This window comes from Lepisosteus oculatus, chromosome 14, assembly GCF_040954835.1.
Source record: "Lepisosteus oculatus isolate fLepOcu1 chromosome 14, fLepOcu1.hap2, whole genome shotgun sequence".
Taxonomy (NCBI): domain Eukaryota; kingdom Metazoa; phylum Chordata; class Actinopteri; order Semionotiformes; family Lepisosteidae; genus Lepisosteus; species Lepisosteus oculatus.
Window position 1 is genome coordinate 12057790 of NC_090709.1, and position 20602 is coordinate 12078391.

The 20602-nt window shown below is 44.2% G+C and overlaps 1 pseudogene; it reads left to right on the forward strand.

Annotated features, from left to right (window-relative positions):
• The first annotated feature begins 15362 nt into the window (after nucleotides 1–15362).
• LOC138243908 (U7 small nuclear RNA) lies at nucleotides 15363–15415 on the forward strand (annotated as a pseudogene).
• The last annotated feature ends 5187 nt before the right edge of the window (nucleotides 15416–20602 follow it).

Here is a 20602-nt window from a genome sequence, read left to right on the forward strand (position 1 = left end):
CGAAGCGGTTAAAGATGGCGGCAAATCAGACACCCAGAGAGGGGGGGGGGGCATCTTCTCGCCTCCATAACTAAAATGCCAAATAGGAGTGGCTTAAGCGACATACACAGTCGTGTAACTGACAGTTTGAGGTAGCCTATCGTGTAAATTTCGCTTTGTTGCTGATAGGTTAAGCTTTCGAAACTCTGCCCCAAAGTCATGTGACTGATTTTTCGCCCTGTTTCGTTGGTTAAACGCAATGATCACAAGCACCACCATGGTAACTGGGATGTGTAGTTTTTAATTCCGTTTGAATTATAACTGTACGTACTGTCTTCATATTTGGCCAGGGCCTTTAAAGAGAAGGCGCGCCAAAAAATTTCGGTGCCGTCGTCTCCGCTTTAAAGGTACCCCCGTGCTGGAAGAATTTGACCTCGGAACGTTTGCCCAGCGTACTAATAGCTAGCAAGTGCTCCTAGTAAGTAAAGTTGTTTGTGTCCCTGCCTGTCACGCGGGAAACCGGGGTTTGATTACCAACGGGGAGACAGCTAGTTTTTTTATGATCAGATTCCAGTCTTTAATGCTGTGTGTGAGAGTTTACGTAACTTTCCTTTTCTCACATTTTCTGACGACTATTCCAAAGGAGGGCCCTGTCAACTCCTAATAATTTTCAAAAATCTGCCTGCATGTTTGATTAGTTTTGTTTTATTTAGAAAAAGTTCAATATTGATCATAACTAAAGAAAATTATGATCAGAAACAAAAAGAAAATGTTGAAGATGCAACTCGATCTTGAATCAGAGCTGGGTGACATGGGCTTCTGTTCTGATAGGGATAAGTACAAGAAACAGGAGGAATCTCTTCTCTCCTATGGAGCATGAGCTGAATCAGGAATGAGACATGTCATATATCAACGCATGACTTACATCGTAAAACTAAAACTAAATTAAAAACTAACATTAAGTTGTCAGAGACATTCATTTATATACAAACAAGAGACAGACAAAGCAATAATTCTACATTGACTTGTCCTGCACTGATCAGACTAATTGAAATGGTCTGATTCAGAGCCTGTGCAGCTCGTGCTACTACAACAACGCCAGTATTGAACCCTCAGCACCATACTGACTACTGAGCACAAGTTCAGCTGCTCTCCAGCTTTGTTACGCACGTTTTTTTTATTGCAAATGGAGCTGATCTCCAGACAGTACAGTGTTAATTAGTCAGCAGCCTCTACTAGTAATACATCGCCCCTGTCCAAAATCTCTAGGTAAAAAAAAACACATTTTATACATTTGTCTGTTTAAAGATATAATCTCTTTAAAAAAGACAAAGGGTTTGTGTGTCAACTGTTTCACTTAATTTCGAACGCAAAGAAAAGTAGTTTTCTTCCAAGAAATCACACATTTGTCTCATCCTCCATACTATACTTCTCTCTTGTAGTAGTAAAGCATTTTGATTTAAACTGATCAATATATTAAATGTTTCATCTATACACTTACGATTAACATAGGCAGCCTTGAACGGTTTGCGTAAATCAAATACACAGATGGATTCAGAGTGTGCTTTCCAACTTTTGTGTAACATTTTCCTTTGATAGGGCGGAGTTGTTTTTAAAATCTGGATTAAATAAAAAGGAGTGACGTCAGTGTAAAACAGCTTTCCTTCATGGGGAACAACAGTTGTGTTCCATATTTCTAATTATTTTGGTTTCAAGATAGCAATTTAGTATGAAACATAAAAGCCAGCTGGATAAATCTGTTACACGTCATTTACAATGGTCTTTCAACTAATAGCCCGTGCAGGGATCAAACCCCAACTGTTGGTACGAGTTGTGTAAGGCTCTGCAACATGCAGATGAGAAACTAACCTCCGCTTCTTCATTATATACACAGTGAGCTATATATGCGGGCCTACTGCCCCCTACGGGCTCTGTATTTGATTGCGGTACAAGACCGGCCATGGAGAAATGAAGTGAAGAGGGTGTGTTCATTAAAAGGCTCATAGCGTCCCTGGGAGGTCTCAAACCACCACCCTTTTGGTTAACAACCAAACCACAAAGACTCACGTACAGCTTAACACTTCTCAGTCTCAGTGAAAGTGATACACTCGGTAAAATTTCTGGAGAATCATTTGTCAATTTCCCTACGGGATTAATAAAGTATTATCTATCTATCTTAAAGGAAAATCACCAACAGTGGCCGATATCTATTGGAGTTTTTTTCATTCTATACTGCAATTTCTGAAAGGTACCCTGTGAAAATACGAATTTTGACGAGAAGGGATGGACATATAAGGTCAGCAGGCTTGGGGAATTGGACCTTATGGTGAAGGCTGCGGGCTCAGCATCAGCAGAACCTGATCAGTATCGATTGACTCCGATATACTTTGACAACTTAATTCAGGATTTAGAGACATTCACCTTAGTGTCGGTATACTAAGATGTTTTGGTAACGAGGAAGGAGGGACAAAGCAAATTGGCAGAATGTGTGCTATTTTGTTGACTACAAGTCCTCACATGCCAGAGGGTCAATATAAAAAAAATGTAACAGTATAATCTCTTGTACTTCACAATTTAATAGTGTCTGTTACATTGTGTCTCACACCTCAGTGTCAGAATTGTGAGACGAGTTTGTAATCAGGAGGGTGGGCCATAGCAATTCAGCAGAAATTGCATTCACTTTTTCCCAATGCATTCTCACATGCCATTTTCTCACATGCCATGCTCAGAGGGTCGTATTTAAAAAACGGTACAGTACAATGTCCTGAAGTTCAGGATTTTGATAGTCTTTTCCATTGTCTCTCACACATCTGTGTCAGAATTTTTAGACATTTTTATAACCAGGAGGTAGGTTCGATCACCCTCTGCTCATCCTCAGTTAACCATATAGTCTCATATGCCATGTTCTAAATGTTCCATTTAAAACTACTATATTAAAATTTCTTGTAAAATGCAAGAGTTTGAGACTTTTTATGATCAGAAGGCAAGGTCGTGGAAAAAATGCAGAAAGTGAATTTACGTTTTGCCTTTGTCTTATTTACTCGTGGTATAACATGCCAGTTTGTTTTATTGTGAGTTGTGTTTCTGAAATGTGTTTCATACAAAAATGCAATTTGGACAGTCTCTACTTACATATTCCCCTTTACCGAGGAAATGTCCAGTAATACATCCGGATAAGTATTTTTAAAAATGACTGTAGAGAGCCATCTACAGGCGAAAGACGACATAACATCACAGCAGCAGCATTTAAGATGGAACGAAAAACGCAAAGCAGCAGCTGGCGAATAAGAAGCCAACTTCAGCCTCGTTAATGCAATAGCATTAGGTGAGGTGGAAAAATATTTCTTGCTCTGAATCTTAACATTTTTAGGAGGTGTTCTAGGACTTCTTGCCTCAGAAAAAAAAACTGCCAGTACATCAGTTATTTCTACTCCATCAATAGCAGCAGTGTTATCAGTACTGAGCCCTAAATGTAGGTCCTATCATCATATAAAAAGTTGAAAGTATCGACTGCATTCAACTGATAAAATGTATCTTCTATGAGAGTTATATCTTTATCCAAAATACATCGGAAACAAATTTGCACGTTTTTTGGGGGGGATCCTGAAGACTGAGACTCAAAACTTTTTTTTCCTTCTTTCCAGGAGGAAGGATTATTCAGATGCAAACATTGTCCCAAAATCAATGTACTCTCCATTGATATTCAAATCCTCAAATTCTTCATCTGAACGTCAATATTGAAATATGATATCGTACAAATTGTGGTTTTCTTTTTAAAGCAAATTTTATGCTTTAAATTAAATAAATTGTATTTATTATGAATGTGCCAGAAATTTTTCAGTACTTTAGAGGGTTCTGCCATTTTAGATGTTATGCTGTTCCTGTCTGATTTATCAAATGTGTCATTTAAATCTACAGTCATTTCTATAACAGTCTGAAGGCCTTGCAGTAAAGATTGCAATTCATCCAAAAATGCCAAGCTTCCCACTGGTGATACATACAAGGAAATGAATGTATATTTCCCCCCCAAATCAACAAATTTAAAATCAAATACCTCCCTCATCTGCAGGTGGAGAGAATAATGTCAGAATAAATACAGGTTTAAAAGTCAGGAGCATTGATAGTCCTATTTTAAAATGACACTAAAATGCTCACAATATATTAAAAAGCTCTGTAAAATGCAAAGATAATAAAAGAAATATTAAAACAAGGTAAAAAGAAATAATACACAGTTATAAAGCTCAGGAATTATCAATGTGAAGTTACAATGGGTTGATTGTGTTTCATATGATTTAAAAAATAAAATGTTTGCAAAAAATCCACTTACAATATGCTAAAAATGGCAAGAATACTTAAAACAGGAGTGTAATTGTTTTTAAAAAATAATTAAAACAAGTTAAAAATAAGTACTTAATGGGTTTAACATTCAGGAATGTGATTGGTCAGATGCTTACGATGAGTGTTGCTGGTGTTTGGTGTGATTTACCGAAATGAAAAAAATATTCAATTTAAAAACGGCAAGAGCTCGTATGAAAAAAAAGTTCGTAAGTATCTTTGTTGTAACAGCTGCACCAGAACTAGTGTATTCATATACTGTACATCAGAAAAGTACCTGAACTTGACTGGTTTATATTCAGTTATATGCATTGGGAACAAAAGGGAGACTTACATGGATTTTATGAGGTTTTAGGAATCAGAAAATGTATTTTTACACGTTTATGCCTACGAGCAGAAATAACTTCCTGCTTTCAGCGCTTTTATTGTTTCTGCTTGTAACCTCGAACAGAGAAACCCAGTACTGACTCACAGAAACACCCCGGAGTTTCTGTGTTTCTGGGATTTAAGAGGGATGTACAGATGCAGCCATTCAAAGTGCGCGGTACAGACACGTACCGGAGGTAATTGGCTACAGCGTCGCGCATCGTGACGCAGGATGACGCGGGGTACCGCGGTACGTGATTGGTTGACCGACAGGGGCACTCGTGGTCCGTTGGTCTGTCGTAGAAAGACTTACAGTAAACGTCTTTACTGTGCCCGTTGTAGATATTGAATTTTACCACTGAAGGGAAATCTTAGTAGCTGAGCATAAAAAGAATAGGAGCATACTGTAACACGTGTGAAGGCCATAAACGATATTAATTTTGGAACATAAATATAGAGTATATGGCTGGTCTTGGTACTTTAAAGAAAAAATACACAACAGTATTCCATTTCTCCCTAAACATTTTAAGCATCGAAGTCTTTAACTAATGTGATACCGGAGTCAACAAGCATACTTTTAGAATTTGATTAAAAGGGAATATAATATGGAATCGCGTATCTAAAGAAATCAATAAAGATTTATATTAATGTACCGTAACACAAGAATAGTACACACTGTACATTGTCTGTCGATAATGTTGAGAGGGTTGAGAATCTCCGATTCCTCTAGTTTAACAGTCTGTCCACAAACAAAACATTCCTGTTAGACAAGAAGAATTGAAAAAAAAACAATTTTGTCAATGGAAACCAGTGTTTGTGTCTCTCTCTGCTGGATGTCCCTCTCACTCTCTGCTGAATGAATAAAAGCATTTTATTAAAAACGCGTTTGTGTTTGTCTGGTATTTACTTTGGTCCCTTTTAACTGTTTTTCGATCTACTGTATTGCTTTGAGATGCCACTTTTATGCTGAAAGTTTATTAAGATACTTAGAAGACAAAGATACTGTATCAATTTATGTTGCATTAGCCTGATTATGATTAAAAAACACATATAATTAAACATGCGTTTACGATTTAAATCAGAACACGATTTAAATCAATATAAATGTTTATATTGTAACGCATACTGTCCAGCCTCCATTTCTCTATAAAAATGTATTCTATTGCACACACACACACAATAGAAGCAGGAAGCAGAAGCAGGGACCGTTGTCAGAAGGGAAGAAGGTGACTATTCATTGTTATCAAAAATGACTTAAAATTGATCATGTTGTGATATTTTGAAATATAAAAGTCAATTGATTGTCCATAATATCGCTATTCTATTTTTTCGAAGTAATGTTTGTTAAAAGAAAAGTACAGCACCAGCTGGATTTGAACACCCAATCTGTGAGTTGTTGGTCAGGCACGTAGACCAGTAGGCTACAGGGGAAGTCACATGAACAGGGAGGCGAAACAGCCCTACACAGCCCTGTCGCAGTACACGAATATAATCATACCGTTATTAAATTCTTTAGATACGCGATTCCATATTATATTCCCTATTAATCAAATTCTAAAAGTATGCTTGTTGACTCCGGTATCTCTTTAGTTAAAGACTTCGATGCTTAAAATGTTTAGGGAGAAATGGAATACTGGTGTGTATTTTTTACTTTAAAGTACCAAGACCAGCCATATACAGTACTGTATGTTTATGTTCCAAAATTAATATCGTTTATGGTCTTCACACGCGTTACAGTATGCTCCTGTTCTTTTTATGCTCAGCTACTAAGATTTCCCTTCAGTGGTAAAATTCAATATCTACAACGGGCACAGTAAAGACGTTTACTGTACTGTAAATCTTTCTACGACAGACCAACGGACCACAAGTGCCCCTGTCGGTCAACCAATCACGTACCGCGGTACCCCGCGTCATCTTGCGTCATGATGCGCGACACCGCAGCCAATTACCTCTGGTACGTGTCTGTACCACTCACTTTGAATGGCTGCATCTGTATGTATTTGTTGCATGTAGGCCACAATTCTGAATGGCTATGGAGAAATAGGATTCTCTCACAACGGCAGGGACTCCAGTTAAGAATACTGGGCTTGTTTCTGAACTGATTTGTAGTTTTACAGCTGCTGACAGAAGCAGCTTGAGGAAGGTGTAAATAACACAATAAATAAAGAATTCCAGTAACTCAAGGTAACAACCATGCAGATGCAGATGCCAGACGAGCGCCACAGGGAGAGCAGGAGTCTGAGACCCCTGTGAAACCTCTAATGGGGAAAGGGGAGAATTCAGGTTGAGGGCTTTAATAGATGTTTAATAGTGGTTAGAACAAATGTGTAAAGAATGTGGGGTTGTATAATGATGGGATGTGGGCTGGCACATACCCAAGTGTATGACAAAGATGATCCCGTGGTACGGACTGCCCTGCCCCTTGGATACTGATCTAGGGGCATACTACACTGGGAAGGTGTGCCAGGCTGTAATTGCCTCACTAGGGGTAAGTTAGAAGTCACATTGCTCCCATCACCCACAGTCTGAAAGACCAACTAAGGAAATATCAACTGAAGGAACACCGTGGGTAGATGGTCTACCTGCAGTCCTGTGCGGTTTGCGGGCTGGAGCAAACAGAACTGTGAGACTGAGCCCATTTGAGATCATCACGGGCACCCAAAGAAACTCCCTGGAGGCCAAGTTTGGCTAACGCACTGATGAATTAACTAACTCTCTATTAAAGTATTGTAGGTTTGTTAACTGAAGCGGTGCACAGGGCTCGTGAACAGATGCCGGACGCTTGGGGACCTCCAGTAGAGGGGAGACACGACTGTATACCTGGCGAGTGGGTGTAGGTGAAGAAGAGATACCCTGCCAGACGTTGCAATCCTGCTGGGAGGGACCATATCAAGTGCCACCAACTACTGATTGTGCCATCTGAATGACAGGATGAGATCGCTGGATCCGCGCATCGCACTTGCACCGACCCACGGCACCAGAGACTGAGTGAACAGAAAGAAGGATGTTGTTACCATTTCTGTGTCTGATGCTTCCTAAGACCAACAGTGTGCTTGTTAGGCCTGAGGAGCATTACTGGGGATATGGTATCAATACATTCCGGGTGTTGGCATATCTGTCAGCCAAAAAATTATAATCGGAGTTGGGTCAATATTGCTGTTCCAAGATCCTGACGATAGATCTCCACATGGCTGAGGTCTGTGTTTGGGTCCTGGAGTAGGACTTTATGTATTTGTAGGATTAGGGTTGTTTTATATGTATAATTGTAACTATCACTTGTACAAAAACATCAATAACATCTTGTTGTAACCGTGGAACGCACAATGTCATGGTAATGCATGCCTGTACATCTAAAAAGGAAAGATCTGCCCTGACATTGTATGTGTAAAAATAGGCAGTCCTGACGTATGCCATATTTTATAAGGGGGGAATGAAGTAAGAGATAAGATGTAAAAAGGGTTAACTTAAGTCAGTTCTGCCTGAAAATTAGACTTCTAAGCAACAGGGGTTTATGGCAGGAAAGGGGGTTAACTGATAAGGATTCCAGATGCGAACAAGGAACCCCATGGGGGCATAATCTTAAACTGACCATTTGGCCAGGGCCTCTTAACTGGCCAAATATCATGACCCCCCCCCCCCCTTACCATAACATCGAATGACGTCTGAAGCAGCAAGCAAGGACTATATAACCTAAAAGTTTGTATCGGCACATCGAACAATACTTCGGTTTTGTTGTTTCTTGCGGGAAACAAGACTTCGGCTATATTGTTCCTTGCATGCAATAAACTCATCTGTTTTACTTCATCTTGGGATCAAGAACCTTATTCCTTCTGTTACAACAGTACCAAACGCACGTTTCTTTTGTAACTGGAGCCGATCATTTGCAATTGGGCTGTGCCGACAGACCAGGACGAGCTCTGTCTGCTCAAAAGCAGCGCAGGACCTGCAAGAACAACAGAAAGATTAGCATCCAGCGGGGGCTTCTTAGTGAGCCCAAGATCTCATCAAGAATCGGCTCCAGCAACAGGGCTGGGCGCATTGTTCCATTCTCCGACCACTCTCGGTGTAAACAAGTCCCTCCTGGTCTCTGCTTGAATTGCACTTTCCTGCGTTTGCTTTGGTGTAACTGGCTTCGCCTGCATGGGCGAATGTGAAGAAGATCCTTAGTAAGTCATTGAAGAAAACCGAGAAGAGCTTGGAGTGGCCTCTGTCGTTCATCAACCATCCAGTCAGGCAGTACTCCTCTGTAAAGTGCCGTTCATTCACATCGATTGGCTTTTTTTTGCCTTCATTCGTGCAAGTAGTAAAAGCAGACGCCCCTTTAGGGAGCCTATCAGCACCCGGAGTTTTCCCCTTCTGTAAGCTCTCCATAGCCTCTCAGCTCTTCTACTGTCAAATCCCCCTCAAGTACTTCCCTATCTTCTTCACTCAAAACGTTTTCTAGCTTTGAGGTAAAAAAATGAATTTCTTCATCCTTTACCTCTGTAGAGCTGTACAGTCTTGAGTAGAAGTGTCACGCCCTCTGCAGCCAGAGGGCGGTCCTTCTCTGTCCTGTCCCTAGTTTCTGGTCTGCTGTCCTTCCTGTCCCTCTCTTTCCCTTGGGCTATATATTTCCGGGTCTTGCACTCTGTCCTCGCTCAGCACTGACGTTCGGATGTCCTGAGACCTGCCTAGCACCAGGGCGCCCCACGTCCGCTCCCTGAGGGCACAGGTATCTATACGGCATTCCTGAACTCTTTGCACTAATGAGCCCGGGCCTTTTTCCCGTCTCGCCGCTACGCATATGGGTCTTTTTCTGCCCTCCTGCTCCCCACGGTTAGTCCCTTTGGACGTCCGTGACAAGAAGGCCTCGATGCAGGAGAGGATAGCACTCAGCCTCCTCATCAACTACACTTTCCATGACAGACTTGGAGCCTACCACTTTCCTGAAAAAGAAGCGAGTACACTTGTCATTTTCTTCCAAGAACTGCACTCTGCTTCTTAACAGCACTCCTCGACTGCTTTCTTCCGCTATGCTCCGGATGTCCTTTTTTAAAAGGGTGATATCCTCGAGCACATTGAAGCCACTGTGCAGCATCGTGTAGAGACGCTGCAGCTGCCTCTGTTTCCTGGCTAGCACTCCTCTCCGTCTGGCAGCAGCCTTCCTTCCCTCAGCCATGAAAAAGGCCTTTGTCCTCACCTTCACCTCCTCCCACCACTCTCCTACTGACCCGTACAGACACTGCAAGGACAGCCACTGTAATAGTTTCTCCTTGTAGCGGGATACTACCCCCTCGTTCTCTAGCAGCTTTGTGTTGAGTTTCCAGAGGCCTGGGCCAAAGACAGTCTCGCCCTGGAGTTCCACTCTACACCCTAAAGCTTGGTGATCTGAGAAGAAAACAGGCTGAAGAGTGACCCCAACAACTTTCACGCTCTCTGAGACAAAGCAATAGTCAAATCTGGAGCTGCTATTCCTCCCTGACCATGTATATCCTGCTGTTGTGGGATATATACATCTATATGTGTCTGAGAGTTTAAAGTCTTGAACTAAGTTTTGCAGGGCCAGTGAGCTGGAATCCAATTTTATCGGCCTTTTGGCTAAGATCAAGTTCAAGTGGCATGCCCGCAGTTCCTGTCTTTCCAAAGTTCTAGAAGGCGATCGAAGATCCTGAAGAGTGCTTGAGCTGGTATCGCCCTAGGTTGAGCCTACGGGGTTAAGGCCAAGCAGCAGCTGAGCTGGGTGGGATCCTGCTCTCTCCTCTCCCCTCCCCCTTTCTCTTGCTCCGCCTCCTTGGCCTCTTGGCTGGGAGTAGGTACTCGTGGCCTGCCCGCAGTGCTTACTTTCTTCCTCGAGACCGCTCCCTCTCTCTCTCTCCTCTTGCGCCTCCTCTCCACAGGACCTTGCTCTCTCTCTTTCTCTCCTTTTTTCTTTTTTCTCCTTTCCAGATGGCAGACAAGAAGACACTGATCCGGTTCCACTGGACCAAGAAAACAGAGACGATGCCAACTGCGAAATCCTTTTTCATTACCTTCCTGAGAGGGATCCTGCCGGAGATGGCCGGAGATCTCTACTGCCTGCAAGACAACAAGGCAGAGAGATACATGGAGGCCAACATGTCCTCAGACGTCTCATATGAAAAGGCAACGAAAATGATCAGAGAAAAAGGTAAGCACCCCGGTTTCTCTGATTTCAGGCCGGAGCCTATGAGGAAGACAAACCAGAGGACCATCACAGTCCTCACATACAACCCCTACTAACCAATGGAACTGGTAACAGCGTACCTAGGGAGGTATGTAACTGTGGTGGGCAAACCGACGGAGATCAGGGACAGTTGCGGCGTCTGGTACGGCAAACGCCAGTACCGAGTCCTCCTGAAAGAGGACCCAGAGGGCGTCGACGGTTTCCAGCACCCCCCCGCCCGCTTCAACATCGGAGCCGACAGGGGGTACCTTTACTACCCCAGGATGCCACAAGGAGAACACGTTTGACATCGTCAGATGTCACAACTGTAACAAAGAGGGGCACCTGGCAAAAACCTGCCGGGCAGCCAAAAAGTGCGACGTATGCGGCGCCGAGGGACACCTCCTTCACCAATGCAAGGTAAGCAAACCTTCGTTTGCGCAGGTGGTGGAAGCCGGCGGGCAGAAACCGGTCTCAAGACAAAGGGAGAGAGGTGAGAACAAAGAACCCGCACCTCCCCCGCAGAGAACCGAAACTGCAGAGGCCACACTCCCAGCTGCACCAGTGCCACAAGATGGCTGCCAGGACGACGGACAAAATGGCTGACCGGAGAAAGGGCCCTAATAACTCCCAGCAAGAAGGGAAAGAGAAAGCGGGAGAAGAGATGCAGGGCGGATCCACCTTCGGAAGGACAAAAGAAAAGAGTGGTAAGGGAGAACCGTTTCCTAGTCCTAGAGGAAACAGAACTTTCTTCCCCCGAGGCCCAGGAACAACTGGAGGTCCCCGAAACTCCTGGAGAAAGGGAAGAAAAAAGCCTTCCCGAAGCGGTGGTGGAGAGTATCCTCAAGGAAGACGAGGATTACTTTGAAGCTGCCCTGGAGCCGGGACTGATGGTAGGGCTGGACCTGTCCAGCATGTTTACCTTTCAGTCCCCTGCGAGACCTGGAGGGAGCCCAGCATATTCCCCCCAGGACCCGAACGAGAGGAGTTACATCTAGGCTAAACAGTACCCAGATGTAGACTCCCAAGTTTTCCACTGTAAGCACAAAGAGAGGAGGTTCAACTTTCACTTGTTTAATAATGATTGTGAAACTTACCTTTCTAACAACTAACGTGAGAGGGCTAATAGACCCGTTAAAAAGACAGGGAGTCTTTCATGATCTGTCCTCAAAGTTTTTCTTAGTTTGTTTCTTACAGGAGGTCCACCTGAAGGATGAAAGCGACAAGCTGACATTCACCAGGGAATGGACGAAGGGAGAATCATGCTGGAGTGTAGGAGGGGTCCACTCTTCCGGAGTGGGAATCCTCCTCGGAAACCCAGAGATGACGCTGGTTTCCTCCTTCTCGGTGGTGCAGGGCCGGATCCTGGTCGCAGACATCGACTGGAGGGGGCAGAAGTTGAGAGCAATTAACGTCTATGCTCCAACAGAACCCTCTATCCTGAAGGAAGTGTTTGCTGACCTGGCCAGCTGCTGCACCACCAACAGACAGGTGGTGCTTGGCAGGGACTTCAACGTCGACCGGGAGAAGGGGAGCGATGCTACTCAAGCAGGAGTCGCTACTCAAGCAGTTCTCCCTGGTAGACGGTTTCAGACGGTGCCACCCTAACGACGCCGGAACAACATGGAGTGTGCAGCCGCCTGGGGAGTGTGCAGCCGCCTGGACTACATCTTTCTGCACACAACCTGCTCCCTGGAGTCGGCGACGGTGTCCCCGGAGTGGTATTCCAACCACGAGCGCTTGACGGTGGTGACTAACACCAACCTGCCGGCATTTGGTCGTGGGTACTGGAAGCTGAACCGGGAGATACTGGAGGAAGACGACTTCAAGGCACTGTTCCTTAAAGACTACGTGAGCTGGGTCGATCTGAGAGATGGCTACAGCTCCATGGTGGAATGGTGGGAGTCGGTGAAAGACAGGACCCGAACCCTGGTGCAGACGTACTGCAGACGGAAGGCGGCCAGGGAGAGGAAGGAAGCTACACGACTCCAGAGAGAACTAGAGGAGGAGTACAGCTCGGCTAACGGGGGAGGAGCCTTCAATTCAGCCCGGGCACGGGACCTGAAGGAGAGGCTCCGCAAACTCAATCAGGTCCGAGGAGCCCAGAAAAAGAGGGTGATCCACGGCCTGAGACGGGGAGATGGAGAGGAAGTGCTGGATGACAGCGACAAGGTAGAAGCGGCCACAGCTTTCTACACAGAGCTCTTTTCAGAAAAGCAGATGGAGGTGGAGGCAGGCGATGCTTTTCTGGAGGAGCTGAAGGCACGAGTACCGGAGGAGGTGAGGGAGGACTTGGAGGGTCCGATCGCAGCCAAGGAGCTGAAGGCGGCACTCTTGTCCATGGAGAATGGCAAGGTGCCAGGGCCTGACGGACTCCCCAAGGAATTCTACACCTGCTTCTGGGACACCCTGGCGGCAGATCTGGTGGAAGTGGCGCAGGAGATCTTCTGCCGGGGGAAACTCGGAGACACCATGAGGGAGGGCGTCATCTCCCTGCTCTTCAAGAGCCCTTAGCAGAGACGGTGAGACAGGACCCTGGAGATACCGGGAGGCACGGGGGAAACCCTGAAGATCTCCCAGTACGCCGACGACACGACACTGTTCCTGAGGTCGGACAGGGGGTTGAGGAGGGCCCTGCAGGTCATGGAGCAATACTCCAGAGCCTTGGGGTCGGAACTCAACCGCCGAAAGAGCAAACTGAAGTTCTTCGGGCCCTGGAAGCACAGGACGACGGCGCCGGAAGGTCTTGAGCTCCGCACGGAGCCCCTCAAAATACTGGGGGTTTCCTTCCAGAGCCAGGACAACGAGACCAACAACTGGACCAAAAGGATCGCCAAGGTGAACGCGAAGCTGGGTCTATGGAAAACGTGGTCGCTGTCCTACACAGGGAAAGTGATGGTGTTGAAAGCAGACATCCTGCCGGCTTTGGTTTACCTGGCGGTTGTGTACCCGCTGCCGGCCAGACTCAGACGAGCGCTGCAAGGGATGATCTTTGGCTTCGTCTGGGGCAGCAAGTACGAGTACATCACGAGAAACCGGATGTGTCAGCCGGTCGAGGAAGGGGGTCGAGATGTCCCACATTTCCCCCTGAAACTCGACTGCATCGTCTACTGCAAGCTCTGTCGGGCGCTGCGGGAGCCCATCGGCCACAAGTACCAGTACTTTGTCAGGCTGTGGCTCTCCGTCCCAATGAGGCACTTGGTCCAGTGGTCAAACACTGGGCCCAAGGCAGAGATGCAACCGGAGTTCTACATCCACGCTGTCAAGTGGAGCAGGAGGTACGAGGCCACGAGACAGCCAGAGCTCTGCACCAACTACAGAGCCCTGTACAAAGAGGTGAGGGGGCATTGGTCGCTGACGAAAGGCTGCAGGTTCCCAGACAACTCTGGGAAAGGACACAGCCCAAAGAACTTGACAACCAACTGAAGGACCTCAACTGGATGGCTGTACACAAGAGACTGGCTACCAGAAAGGTCATCTACAGACACTCGATCTCCAGGAATCCACATTGCCCCCGGGACACGTGTTTTGTCGAGGAGACTCAGGAACACGTGTTCTGGAGCTGCCTCTTCGCCAACATTATGCAACTCCTGGGAACGGGTGCGGTGCTCAGTTACCAGTACATTCTGCTGGGGGGTGGCACCCACCGGACAGGACAAGGGGACACAGGACCTGCGGGGGCTGCTGCTGTCCCTCACAAAACAAGGACTGTGGAAGGCGAGGAACACTCTCATCTGGCACAACATAAAGTGGGGGGCGAGGGAGATGCAGGAGAGGATCCTGGTGGACCTCAGGAGGAAGACGAAGCGCAACGTCGGCAAATGGGGTTTCCCCACGGTGAGGGAGCGCTGGAAAGAACTTTGGGCCCTATACAGGGATTAAAAGACAATAGCGAGTGGTAGGTTTGGAGGGACTCTCTTAATTGCACAAATCCGCCCCCACTTGCAAAGATTGATAACGGACAATCAATCTCCGCTCCGCCGTTGTTTTTTATTACATGGAGTGTTAATATGTGTGAGATGTTCCTTTTGAGATGTTTTTTTTGCGGAATAAAGTATATTTTGTAGAACAAAAAAAATCTTATGACAAGGTTTACAAGTTATCTGTTGAACTACATTCTCATAGGTGTGGTCACATTCCAGGTCATTTGTTTACGTTTTTTGTTTCTGGAGCAACTGTTAGATGAAATGTGCTAATATGTAACCTAACTCCAGTGTGAATAACTAGAAGAGGGGAGCAGCTCCATTCCAGACCAAGGGAGCTTTGAGATTGGCTGGGCCAGATCTCTCATTTGCATATCTGATTTGGAAATATAACACTAAACCCCTTCTTGCATGGATTTAACTTGCACACAAGAGTCCCCTACTGTGTATTGCTACTTATTTTTTTATGATAAGTGATGATTACCAGTTTACAGGTTTTATTTGTTGAATTATAAATGGTTTTGTATTATCATCCTGAATGGCCTGTACTCAAGGTTTGGTCGGGTATGTGTTTTCATTTCATTTACCAAATTGAATTTTAGTATTCTCTTTTAGTATTTCTTAGAAGGCTTTCTGAAGTCAGGAAGCCCATTTATTTGGTGAAAAAAGATTCTGTATTAATATTAATATTTCTCATACAACATAAATAGGGTCTTTTATGAATAAAAAGATCTTGCACTTGGAAATCTTGATAAAGCTGTGTGCTTCCATAAACTCGAGCAGTTTTGATTCCTAATATTTGACCTTAGGTGTGGGAACGGGTCTTTTTTGCCATTTGATTTCAAATTGATCAGCACAGTATAGAAAATAGACCCATAAAGCAACCTCAGCAGTGACAAATGTCACTGGGTCACTTGGGTTTATACGTCGGGGTCCGGTAGTGAAGCTCCGCTCCTGTTTAGCCTCCGAAGCCATACAGGGTGCGGCCCTGGCGCTTCAGCGCGTACACCACGTCCATGGCAGTGACGGCCTTCCTCTTGGCGTGCTTGGCGTGCTCGGTGCAGGTGACATTCTCCAGGAACACCTTCAGCACCCCGCGGGTCTCTTCGTAGTTCAGCCCGGATATCTGCTTCACTCCCCCACGGCGAGCCAGGCAGCAGATGGCGAGCTTGGTGATTCCCTGGATGTTGTCGCAGAGAACCTTACGGTGACGCTTAGCGCCTCCTTTCCCTAGTCCCTTTCCGCCTTTGCCTCTTCCAGACATCTTCTAGTTATCAGCTGTGAACACGACACACACTGCTCATCTTTGATGTATAATAGACATCTTTCTTTGATGTCTATTATACATCAAAGAAAGATTTTTATAGGTGTAGAAACTAGTAAATAAAGCCAATGATTTGTTTTAGAAATGTATTCTTAAAATATACAATTATTCACACCTGAACAATATGTAGTTCAAATTATACAAATGTAGTGGTTTTGATGGGTTTACTAAGACAATTATTAATTGTAGCAGTAATCACGAGGTTGTTCGTCGGGGCTTTTAGAAAATCAATCGTCAGAACAACTAACAACGCACACACACGGGTTCAATACACGGGATACATTTATTAATATAACTGTGCAACAAACATATACTAGTCTGCCTGGATACGAGCGGCAGACCTTACGGTGAGGGTTATCAATATACAAGGTATATAATCTCGAAGAGATGCAAACACAAAGAGATACACAACAGAGAATATATGTCAATATATATCGTTCGGTTACCAAATCGCTAATCAGTGTTATTACCCACTGTTACTCTAGACTCGGAAGTAAATACATTACTCATGAATTAAATTGATAACAACTTGTGTTGAGGTACAATTGAATTCTCGAGACGCAATGTAGAACATGGGGTTTACTTATCCACTGTGTTGGGATTTGGAATTCCCGGCACGAACACCAAACCAGCTGACAGGCTCTGTTGCAGCCTCTGTTGCAGCGGTTGTCCAATGGGCGTTGTGACGGCGTCCTCTGGCTACCGGCCAACCAGTCGAGGTGCAGCTCGGAGTAGGACGGGCGGAGGAATCTAACTGCGGCGCGCAGGGCAGTCGTTGCTCCGAGGGGATCTACCAGCAGTCCGGCTGGCTAGTAGAAAGTCTCTATGCACAGAGTGTGACCGCGAGTCCTCACAAGTCACTCTTTTGCCTGGGAAGAAACTGGTTCGTTCCCGGTCCAGCGCTGCTTCTGAATAAGCTATTCAGGTTGTCGACGAGGGTCCAACTGTAGGCTGCCGTTGATCAAGCGGAGCATTCACGTTGGTAGAATTCTGAGTACGTACGGGATCCTCGGCCTCGCGCTTTGAACAAAGTCCAAGTCCTTTTGCAGACAACAGCAGTTGTCACGTGATTGTCTCTGAGGATGCGCGAAAATGGCCAAGGAGAGCCCAGAACTGAGCTTGCGCTCCCTTTTTGATCAAGACCCAGATGTGTGCTGATTGGTTGAGAGTTTGGCGGGCATTGTAGACCCACGTGGTATTACCACGCCCTGCCAGTCCCTGATTGGTTGGTCAAGGTGAGATATGAGTCACTTAGTCCTGACACTTAGGAATGCAATCCAGATGTCCAACTCGCACTCCCTAGACAGATAGGCGCCAATGGCTGACCATTGATCATGATAGCCAGGCTTAGCTAAGTGCATCCCCCTTTGGGAGCTGGTTTCTTATCACAAGAAAACATCTTAAATCAGCTTGCATGAATTCTTTCTCTGTGGCTGCACCACAGAGATGGAGGGTGAGATGGGGCCTCTTTTAGGAGCATACCAACGCTTAATTCTGTCTTATTAACAAGCATTGCCGCTACACATTATATACAATATTGTAATCAACAAATGGCTAATCATCATAAAAACACAACTAGTAAACTTCAGTTACAAATTCTAGTAGCATGGCAATATATATAGTAATGACAAACACAAACTAATTACATGAACAAGCTAATATTTAACTCAAAACCACATTTCGATTCAAATATAAATTTTTAAAATTTACAACTTCTTTATTTCCACAAAAATATTATTAATGTAGCACAAACACTACTTTCTAATAAAGACAGAAATAAACTGTTTGTTTTGTGTCTCACGGTGATCCTCCTCTCGATACTAATGAAATTTTTAATATGATCCCTCGAGAAAAAAAAGGAATCAATTTCCGCCTGGAATGATTGATGCCCCATCAAACATTTTCTAATATCCCTGGAAGTTTATACAGTAGAATCCTGGTTCGTGGCTTAAATTCAAGGTAAATGAGACTAAGGAAATGAGTTGGAAACTTGATGTCGAAGTGGGATTTAAATCACCCATTTCACATTTTACTTCATTGGGCAGTATGTGCCAGAGAGCAATGCCACAAGATCCCTTCGATAGCTCAGTTGATAGAGCGGAGTAGTGGAGTCAGCAGGGAATCCTTAGGTCGCGGGTTCGATTCCAGCTTTATAGAAGGTGCTTTTAAGAGTTAAAAAAGCGAATCTGTTTCATTCAGACATTGATCAAAAGCTCAATAATCGACTAAGCAAAGGCTCCTGTTCCGAATTCAGCCCACGTCTGATTGTCTTGTTTTGGCCAAGATCTGATCTTTGAATTAAGGGACTACACTGTCTGCTTTTTAATTCAAAAATACATACAAATGTCAAGTTTTTTGTAGATATGAAGGTGTTCTCTGTTTTCAAAGGATAGTTTCTTAATTGGCATATTGATTTGGTATTGATTTTGTATTGTTGTATTATAAAGTTTGTGCTTTCTGTGTTTTTATCGTATTGTGAACTTATTTTTTAAACAAATGCTTACAAAGGCAAATACAGCACACATCTGTCTATACCAGTGGTGAATTGTACATTTTTATTAAGTACAAGCTACTGTGCACTTCTGGGAGTATAACAGGTTCGATATAAAGTGGCAAAAATATAAAAGGGGAAAATACCCCAGACTGCATGTAAAGCCCTCGTTGTGACTGTTTTAGATAAAATGGCGTACTATGCACGAAATGTTGCAGAAACACAATCCGATATTTTGATACAGGTAGGCCAGTGCTTCCAAAGCATCCAGGTGTAGAACAGGACTTAATGCATTTTTATACAAAAATTTGTATTCTATATTCTGGTCGATTGCAGATTAGAATGGCATATGTTTAGCAATAATATTATTTATGGTACCTGAAAGTTTCAGGTTGTTGCACAAAGCTAAGGTATGCGTATACGTGATCTGACAACTGGAATCAATTTCCTGTCGTTAAACTCTGTTTATTTTTAAGTTGAGGCCCAGGATCCAAATCTTCAGTTCTGATTTTTTAAAGTGATATCTTTTCTTCATGTCGTGGAAGTCACACGATGTGAGCAATTGTTTTTTTTACGTTGCGATCCAAAGAGCCTCAGACGCACAGTCTAACAATAACCAAACCAGAATGGATTCTGCTGGGAGCCGGGCTGAGCTCATTCTCACTCCCTGTGCTGAAAACAGAATTATTTCTTCCCCGAACATCGTCTACAGATCACTTGTGCGCTTTTAACCTTCTCGCAGCTACAGGCGAGACTGAAGCTCATGATATGAAGGCACCCGCTGGAACACATTCTCTAACTCTCACAATCGCAACAGACTTCGCTTTAAAAAAAAAAGTAGATATAGTCCTGAAAAAAGCATAAGTTTTATCAGTTTTTACATTAATCTATTTTGAATCAAAGTTTGATTTTTTTTATTGCATTTTACATTATAATAATAATAATCATCATCATCATTATTGCTTACACTTATATAGTGCTGTTCTGGATACTCCACTCAATGCGCTTTACAGGTAATGGGGACTCCCCTCCACCACCACCATTCTCCTGAATGATCACAAGACCTCGGTTTTACGTCTCAGCCGAAGGACGGCACCTGTTTACAGTTTAGTGTCCCCGTCATTGTACTGGGGTATTAGGACCCGCATGGACCGCAGTGTGTGCGCCCAGCGACAGAAACCAGATGTGTTTCGGGCTCGGCTGTGAGCAGGACAATGACGTCACGGGGACAAAGTAGAGGAAATCAAAACGGTTCTATAAAAGACCTGTGTCAGCTGTTGGTTTGCAGTCTGGACTCTAAATCCTCCGATCCGATTTTAAATCTCTCTAATACCTGAGCGGCTTCTTCCGAGTATTTATTCGTATACTTATTAGTAGTATGAAGGATGTGACAAATTTATGATTTCTTGGAACAAAATGGTTTTTATTTGCATTCGAAATGAAGCGGAATTTTAGCGTGACACACAAACCCTTCGTCTTTTTTAGAGAGTGATTTTTAAACAGACAAAAATGTAGAAAACGTTTTTTTAGGGTCAGTGACGTAATGAATAATGCGTCAGGCCTCGTGTCAGAAAATTATAGGTTCGACTGCCGTCTGGCTTGTTGAGTTTATACCACTTACATTCTTTTATATAAATGAACTGCACCTGAAAGCTATAGAAAACACTTTAGGTAAGTTGTCTGCAGCCTCATGCGAATTTCGACAACTTACCCAAAACACTGTACTGTCTGGAGTTCAGCTCCAGCTCTGAACTCAATTGCAATGAAAAACCATGCGTAACAAAACTGGAGAACAGCTGAACTTGTGCTCAGTTCGGTGATGAGGGTTCAGAACTGTCCTTGTTGTAATTAGCACGAACTGCACAGGCTCTGAATCAGACCATGTCAATTAGTCTGATCAGTGTAGGACACGTTAATGTAGAATTATTAATAGGTTTATTAGTTAGTTAGTTCAGGTTTACCCACCTGAACTAATGTAGAATTATTACTTGGTCTGTCTCTTGTTTGTATATAAATGAACATCT